Genomic DNA, 9057 nt, shown 5'->3' on the forward strand with positions numbered 1-9057 from the left:
AGATGAGAATAATTACCCATATTTTGAATCAGGCTTTGTGGGAAGAGGAACTAGTGGGAGAAGAAGAACAGTGGGTACAGAGCAAATGAGGCGGGTCTCCCCTGTACATAAGCCTAATAAAGTGACGATTCCTCTCCCTTCTCTTCTTGCGTGTGCTGGGGCTGTGGGTTTAGGAGAATGTGAAGACATGAGTTCAGATTTCTAATCATCCAGAGATCATGTCAGCCAGCAAAACAACACACTCCTGCCCTGGCCTCCTCGCCCGAAAGTTGACCCTGCCTCGGTGGGACCACCCTCCTTCTAGCATAAAACCAAATCCTTCTATTTGCTCATCCATGACTGCTCCCACACACTTAGGAGGACAAATGTGTTTAATTACCAGATTTATTTTGTAATCCAGAGGGCTACCACCCTACAGAGACTCCTGCTGAGGTCACAATGTTCATTTGCCTCTGAGAAGCCTGCTGTGATTTTAGTCCATATTGCCTCAGAAGTGAAGAGTTCAAGCTTTGCACAGCTTATAGACTGTCTGCCACTAACAGGATGCTTCCAGAACCATAAACAATAACTAAAAAAAATTCTTCCAATCTTGAAATACATACTATATACTCCACCCATTCTGCCTTCTTTGCCTCCTGATTTTCTTTCCGTTTTTCTTGGCAGTTGTCAGTGTTGGGTAAATATGCCTTTTACAGAGTTGCCAGTCTGTCAGGTCCCAAGGAGAGGAAGGAAAATGGCAAGATAATCAATTTAGGATTGTGTCTGGCAGAAGGTGTGTTCCAGTCTGTGTGGCAACAGGTTAAAACAAGATAAAACCTAACAGAGGAGTAAGGATGCCACAGTCAGAAACCAAAGTCCAAAACATAATGAAATCCATGTCCTAAATGTCAGTGTCATTAAAACCAAGAGCAGGGGGTGACAGTAGAAGGAAAGGGCCAGAGAGGAACAGCTGCAACAGTAGCATTGGGTCTTTTAAAAACTACTTAAAAAGCAAGAAAACAGTTTTCAAAATGAAGTTGGTCCCCAAAAGTAGAGTGCTTTTAGGGCTGTGCTGTGCCATGTTATGGAGGCAGGGAGCAGCACCTCTCCCCCAGATGGCCAGTGGCTCCAGGTAAGCTCCCCATCTTGTATATCACTCTGTAGCACCACAACATAAGCTTTAAAGAAAAATCAAGGTTATTAGCTATCATTTCAAGTAGTTTTGCAGAATTAATATTTTCCAAGAACTCCTTGTGTTTTAAAATTATTCCAGTATTCTAGGGCACACTATCCAGTCATTTTATGGGGGTGGGGAGACATATATCACATTAATGCAGAAGCAGAATTCAACATGCACATCAGGAGAACAGAGTCTTATAGGGAAGAAAATGAACATTTACTTGGATATTATGTTTTAGATTTTAAACAAAAGAGTGAACCTTTGAAATGAAAAACTAAAGGAACCATTTTCTTAAACAAAGGCACTGATAATGAATCATACATATCAAAGATTTGTATAAAATGATAAATTACATCAAAATGGTACCAGGAGAATATAATAAACTTTCAATCTCTGGTAGTGAATGAAACAGGGATCCATTTAACAGAAAACCTTTCCTTGAAAGAACAGAAATATATTTTCTGAGCATTTGAGCCCTGTAAGAATATGGCACTGCGGTCCTCTCATAAAAGGCAAAGGCATTGTTTTCTCTGTGAACTCTTCAGGATAACAAAGTAGACTATTATGTCTAACAATTTTGGTTGAAAATGAGAACCATTTTATTCTTTGTACTTTCATAAAGTGGTAGGTTTTGTTTGCTGAAGCCACTAATGACAGGCCTTCATTGCCAAGAGCAAAACAACAACAGTAACAGAAACTGCAGATGCACAAATGCAAATCCTCAGTGGCGCAGTTAACATTGAGAAATCCTCAAGGTGCTTGCTGAGTACCTTATCATTCCTGACTATTTATTCAGCTTATACCCCAACTTCATCCCTCACCAGATGTCAATTATGCAGTCACTTTAATAAACACATATTTACTGAGTGAACAAACAATAGCAGAATGTAAGAATGTTAAATAAAAAAAAATAAAATTGAAGACTTGAAGGTATGGAAACTAAGGCAAAAATTTCCAGGGGAAGAAACTTTACATTTTGATCTTTACAGTTAACTATCAAAGAGGTCTAAGGATGTCACCTATGAGAAGGTTAGAGGGAGTCCCTCTGTTGAAGAAACAGGAGAATCCTTAGCAGGCAGCATTGACCAATGATGAGTTACTGCTCCAGAGGCCAAGAATGACCAAAATCAAATGAGATGAGTTCATGTTGCCCACATATTATGAAGAGATGCCAGAGAATGAGCAAAAGCTCCTGTATTTTGAAGGCAAGAAGGATGGACCTGTCAGAACTCTCATGGCAAGGATGCTTTAGAACTGCATGGAAGAAACGAGACACCATGGACAGATGGGGACTTACTGGAAAAGCTTAGTCCAGGGACATTGAACTTCTGGTGATATTAAAGTGAGCCTTTTGAGGTCATCAGAATATTGTTACCTTACTTTTCCAAATCCATATACACTTTGATCCAGGGACTTTAACTTGATATTTGGGCAGATAAGAGAATTTATTAATAAAATTACTATAAAATCTTTGATTTGAGTAATTCAAATCCCAAAAAACTGAAGAGGAAGGAACATGTCATACCACATTTTAAGAGGCCAATACTACCCTGATTCGAAAAACCACCAAGCACTTCACACAAAAAAGAAAACAGACCAATATCTCTGAAGAACACAGAGACAAACTTCTCAACGAAATGTTATCAAATTGAATTAGACAATTTGCTTACATTAAAAGAATCATACAACATGACTAAATGGGATTTATTCCAGAGATGCAAGGATAGTTCAACAGAAGCAAATCAAAAAACATGATAAGCCACATCAAAGAAAAGAAGGATAAAAATCCCATGATATCAATAGATACAAAAAAAGTATCTGATGAGACTCTCCGACCCGCAGAGAGGAGGAAAACAACAAACTAAAACGACCCACAAGAACAAACGACGCAGCAAGCAGCAAGCGGGACTGTGAGTGTGCAGCCACCACACCCCGTGAATGGGAGCTGAGGCGAACCCTGCAGTATTCGCCGCGGTGGTGAGCGAAGGCTCCGGGCGCCATTAGAGAAGAACAAAGACCCCGGGAGATGCGCACACAGCCCGGGCTGCCGGTAAGCTTGTGCGGGAAAGCGGCGCGCTTGGCACGCTTGAAAAGCAAGTGCAGACCTGGATCGCGGCTGCCCAGGTACCCATGCCTGCGACCTAGGCTTGCGGGGAGACGCACGGAGGTCCTCACTGAGGTGAAGGTCCCTCCCTGAGTGAGCAGGAACCAGGCGCCCAGGCACGAGCGGTGCAAAAGGCGCCATTCCTGCGCCACTGAACTGGGCTACAGCCCGCGTCCTGGAACTGAGGGCTTTGAACTGAGACCCAGGGCACGAAAATTCGGGGCGTGGGTTCTCCACGACGGTGGGGCACAAGGCAGACACAGCACCCCAAAGCTGTTGAGGTGTACCCTACCATTCCCGCTCTGTTCCCTGTCCCACGGGGTGGGGTGAGGCGAAAAACAGCCCCCCAAGGACAATAGGAGATATCTCTGGCGCCACCTAGCGACCAGAAAAAAAAGTCACTAACACCGATAGAACAGGAAATTTCTTAAGACTGCTTGAAAAGGGCAGAAGGCTTCTGGAGGACCCAGTGGCCAGCTGGGAAGTTAGCCACACCAGGCCCCTTCCGACCAGCAGTCTGAGCCCACAGAGGGAGCAGGTACCCACGTCCGGGGCAGACGGGGTGCGCAGAAGAGTGTGCCTGAAACCGGAGGCGCAGGGACTGCATCCCGCTTCGCCATTTTAGAACAGGGACATTTCTTCAGTAAAAACTGCCTAAAACCAGCAGAAAGCTCCCCAGAAGACAGAGATGGCTCCTGGAAGAGCCAGAGGGGAGCGGAGAAGTTCACCCAAGATGCCAGTCAGTCCGAGCAACACAGTGTCCCAACGCATACGACAAATTAGAAAACAGACAGTAGGGAGTAGAAGAACCACACACAACCTAACAACTCCTCAGGAAAGAAGCACACCACAAAAAGAAAACCACTCCCCAGATTGCAATGACAGCAACTTGGAAGAACTTCTGAGCCTTCCAGAAAGAGAATTTAAAATTGCCATGATTAAAAAAGTGATAGATCAGAAGAAGGAAATTGAGTCCCTAAAGAGGGAAGTAAAAGAAATGCAGGAGATCAAAGAATTAATGGAGGAACTAAAGAACTCTGGGAAAGCAATGAAAGCAGAATAGATGAAATGGAAGAACGAATAAGTAATCTTGAAGACACAGAAATAAAAAGAACCAAAACAGAAAAGGAAAGAGAAGTACGAAGGAAAAAGAATGAAGAAAGACTTCGGGAACTATCTGACTCCATGAGGAAAGGAAATATAAGAGTTATAGGAATTCCAGAAGGAGAGGAGAGAGATGTAGGAACAGAGAAAATATTCCAGGAGATAATTGAAGAGAACTTCCCAAATGTGAAGAAGGAGCTGAAAATTGATATACAAGAAGCAAGAAGAACACCAAACTTCCATGACGAAAGGAAAAACACAGCAAGACACATAATAGTAAAGCTCCCAAGAATCCAGGACAAGGAAATAATAATGAAGCTGACAAGAGGGAAGAAACAGATAACATTCAAAGGAAAACCAATCAGGCTGACATCAGACTTCTCTGAAGAAACACTACGGGCAAGGAGAGAGTGGAGGGACATAGTCAACAGACTCCAAGAAAACAGATGCCAACCAAGAATACTCTATCCCGCAAAGCTCTCTTTCCTCCATGAAGAAAGAATATGGGACCTTCCCAGACAAAGAGAAACTCCGGAATTTCATTGCGACTAAACCCCCACTCCAAAAAATACTACAAGGAATCCTAAAGCCAGAACCTCAGAGGGACGAATAACAATGAAAGAAGACCAAAAAAAAAAAAAGTTATTAAAAGAATAAATAATTAAAATCAAAGGAAAGACAAACATAATGGCAAATACAGATGCTAACATATCAATATTAACTCTAAATGTAAATGGACTAAACTCTTCAATAAAAAGACACAGAGTTGCAGCCTGGATTAAGAAACAAAACCCAACCTTTTGCTGTCTCCAGGAAACACATTTAGCTACAAAAGATAAAAATAGGCTCAAAGTCAAAGGATGGAAAACAATCCTACAAGCAAATGGGCCAAAAAAGAAAGCAGGAACAGCTATACTTATATCAGATAAAACAGACTTCAAACTCAAAAAAAATAAAAAGAGACCCCAATGGTCACTACATTATGATTAAGGGGACAATACTTCAAGAAGAAATAACACTCATTAACATATACTCACCAAACGAAAGAGCACCAAAATATATCAGACAACTGTTGTCCTCTCTGAAAACAGACATCAGAGAAAACACATACGTAGTGGGAGACTTCAACACACCACTATCAACAATGGATAGATCAACAAGACAAAAAATAAGTAAAGAAACTAAAGCTCTAAATAAGGACCTAGAGCATTTGGGCTTAACAGACATCTATAGAACACTAAACCCAAAAAAAACGTAGTACACATTTTTCTCAAGCGCACACGGATCATTCTCCAGGATCGATCACATACTGGGGCACAAGACAAACATCAACAGATACACCAAGATTGAAATCATACCAACCATCTTTTCTGACCACGAAGGCATCAAACTAGAAATAAATCATAAAAAGAAGGCAAGGAAACTATCCTACCTCATGGAGATTAAAAGCCACACTACTGGAAGACCACTGGACTAACGAGGAGATCAAAGAAGAAATTAAAAAATTCTTTGAATTGAATGACAAGGAGGACTCCAATATCCTAAATGTATGGGATGCAGCAAAAGCAGTAATAAGAGGAAAATATATAGCAATAGAAGCTCACATCAAGAAACAAGAACTCAAAGAAACAACCTAATCTCGAAGCTCAAAGATCTAGAAAAAGAACAACCAAAAAAACCCCAAAACCAGTAGAAGAAAAGAAATAATAAAAACCAAAGCAGAAAAAAAATGAAATTGAAACTAAAAAAACAATCCAAAAGATCAATGAAACCAAGAGCTGGTTCTTTGAAAAAATCAATAAAATAGACACAACCCCTAGCCAGGCTCACAAAGGAAAAAAAGGGAGAAAGCACAAATACACAGGATCATAAATGAAAGAGGAGAAATCACAACGGACACAGCAAAAATCAAAAGAATAATCAGTAACTACTATGAACACTTATATGGAAACAAGTTCAACAATCTAGAGGAGATGGACAAATTCCTACAACTCTACAATCACCCAAAGCTAGATAAAGAAGAAATAGAACACCTAAACAGACCAATTACAAGCAGCGAAATTGAAATGGTAATCAAAAACCTCCCCAAAAACAAAAGCCCAGGACCTGATGGATTTACAAATGAATTCTACCAAACATTCAGAGACGAATTAGTGCCTATCCTTCACAAACTCTTCCAAAAAATTGAGAAGGAAGGGACAATACCAACACGTTCTATGAAGCCAATATTACACTAATACCAAAACCGAATAAGGACAACACAAAAAAGGAAAACTATAGGCCAATCTCCCTAATGAACACTGATGCAAAAATCCTCATAAAATTTTAGCTATCAGAATCCAACAATGTATCCATAAGATAATTCACCACGACCAAGTAGGATTCATTCCAGGGGCACAAGGATGGTTTAACATCCGAAAATCAATCAACGTTATCCAACACATCAACAAAAAGAAATATAAAAACCATATGATAATATCAATAGATGCTGAGAAAGCTTTCGACAAAGTGCAACACCCATTCATGATAAAAGCCCTTGAAATTCTTGGGATACAAGGAACATCCTCAACATCATAAAGGCCATCTATGACAAGCCAACAGCCAGTATCATTCTCAATGGTGAAAAGCTGAAAGCAATTCCATTAAGATCTGGAACAAGACAAGGATGTCCACTCTCACCACTGCTTTTCAATATAACTGGAAGTCCTAGCCAGAGCAATAAGACAAGAGAAAGACATCCAAGGAATCCAAATAGGAAAAGAAGAAGTCAAACTATTTGCAGATGATATGATAATATACATAGAGAACCCCAAAATCTCCACAGAAATACTAATTCAACTCATCAATCAATTCAGTAAAGTGGCAGGATACAAAATCAACACACAAAAGTCAGTAGCCTTCCTATACACAAACAAAAATCTGAAGAAGAAGAAATCAAAAAACCATCCATTTTATTATCGAAACAAAAAAATCAAATATTTGGGAATAAATCTAACAAAAGAGGTAAAGGACCTATACAAAGAAAACTATAAAACACTTTTAAAAGAAATAGAAGAAGACACAGAAATGGAAAGACATCCCTGCTCATGGATTGGAAGAATAACATTATTAAAATGGCCATCCTACCCAAAAGCAATATACAGATTCAATGCTATTCCAATCAAAATCTCAATGGCATTCTTCAAAGAAATAGAACAATTATTGATGAAATTCATATGGAATCACCAAAAACCCCGAATAGCCAAAGCTCTACTGAAAAAAAAAGAAGGAAATGGAGGCATCACACTCCCAGACTTCAAACTATACTACAAAGCCATAAAATCAAAACTGCATGGTATTGGAACAAGAACAGACATACAGACAAATGGAATCGAATAGAAAAATCCAGAAATAAACCCACAGATTTATGGTCAACTAATCTTTGACAAAGGAGCAAAGACTATGCATTGGAGCAAGAAAGTTTGTTCAATAAATGGTGCTGGGAAAACTGGGTCGCTACATGCAAAAGAATGAAGCTTGACCACTACCTCCACCAACACAAAAATCAACTCAAAATGGATTAAAGAACAAGACATAAGACCTGAAACCATAAAATACATAGAAGGAAATATAGGCGAAACACTACGGGATTTGCACATCAAAGACATCTTTACAGACACATCACCCAAAGCAGCGATAGTGCAGGCGAAGATAAACAGCTGGGACTACATCAAATTAAAGAGCTTCTGCACAGCAAAAGAGACAAATAACAAAAACAAAGAGAAACCCCACCAACTGGGAGAATATTTTTGCACCAACACTAATGATAAAGGACTGATCACAAAAAATCTGCAAAGAGCTGATGAGACTCAGCAACAACAAAGAAAATAATCCAGTCAAAAATGGGCAGAAGAGCTAAAAAAGAAACTTCTCTGAAGAGGAAATGCAAATGGCCACGACATATGAAAAAATGTTCAACATCACTTGTTCAGGGAAATGCAAATCAAAACTACCATGAGATACCATCTCACACCAGTGAGAATGGCACATATTAAAAAAACTAGCAACAACAAATGTTGGTGAGGGTTGTGGAGAAAAGGAACTCTTCTGCACTGTTGGTGGTGGAGTGCAAACTGGTCCAACCACTATGGAGAGCGTGTGGAGATTTCTGGACCTACTAAACATAGAGCTTCATATGATCCAGCAATTCCACTCCTGGGTATTTACCCAAAGGAAAACAGAAACATCAATTCCAAAGAGCACCTGCACCCCTATGTTTATAGCAGCACTGTTTACACAAAGCTAAGCTTGGAAACAACCCAAATGCCCAAAAATAGATGACTGGATCAGGAAATTGGTGGTACATATATACCATGGATATTACTCAGCATTCAAAAAAGATAAACACATGCAGTTTGAAGCGAAATGGATGGGCGCTGGAAGGGATCATGCTCAGCGAAATAAGCCAAAAAGAAAAAGAAAAATACCGGATGGTCTCACTCATAGCAGGAATCTAGAAAACTTAAAATAAGGGACCAGGAAAATAATATAAGAAAGTGAAAATCAAAATCAACAAAAACTATTAACCAGAGACACTTCTGGGGGGTGGGGGGAAGGAGGGGAAGGATTGGGGTCAGAATGGGGGGGTTTGCAATGTATGGGGGAATATAAAAATAAAATTTATTATAAAAAAAATAAAATAAAAAAAAAG

The 9057-nt window shown here is 39.8% G+C and overlaps 1 long non-coding RNA gene across 1 annotated transcript in view; it reads right to left on the reverse strand.

Moving 5' to 3' along the window:
• LOC129145974 (uncharacterized) overlaps positions 1 to 9057 on the reverse strand; it is a 242743-nt gene that overhangs the window by 41506 nt on the left and 192180 nt on the right. The gene's annotated exons all lie outside the window — the stretch shown is intronic.

The sequence above is a fragment of the Talpa occidentalis genome, unplaced genomic scaffold, assembly GCF_014898055.3.
Source record: "Talpa occidentalis isolate TD23 unplaced genomic scaffold, MPIMG_talOcc4v2.1 talOcc4.16, whole genome shotgun sequence".
NCBI lineage: Eukaryota > Metazoa > Chordata > Mammalia > Eulipotyphla > Talpidae > Talpa > Talpa occidentalis.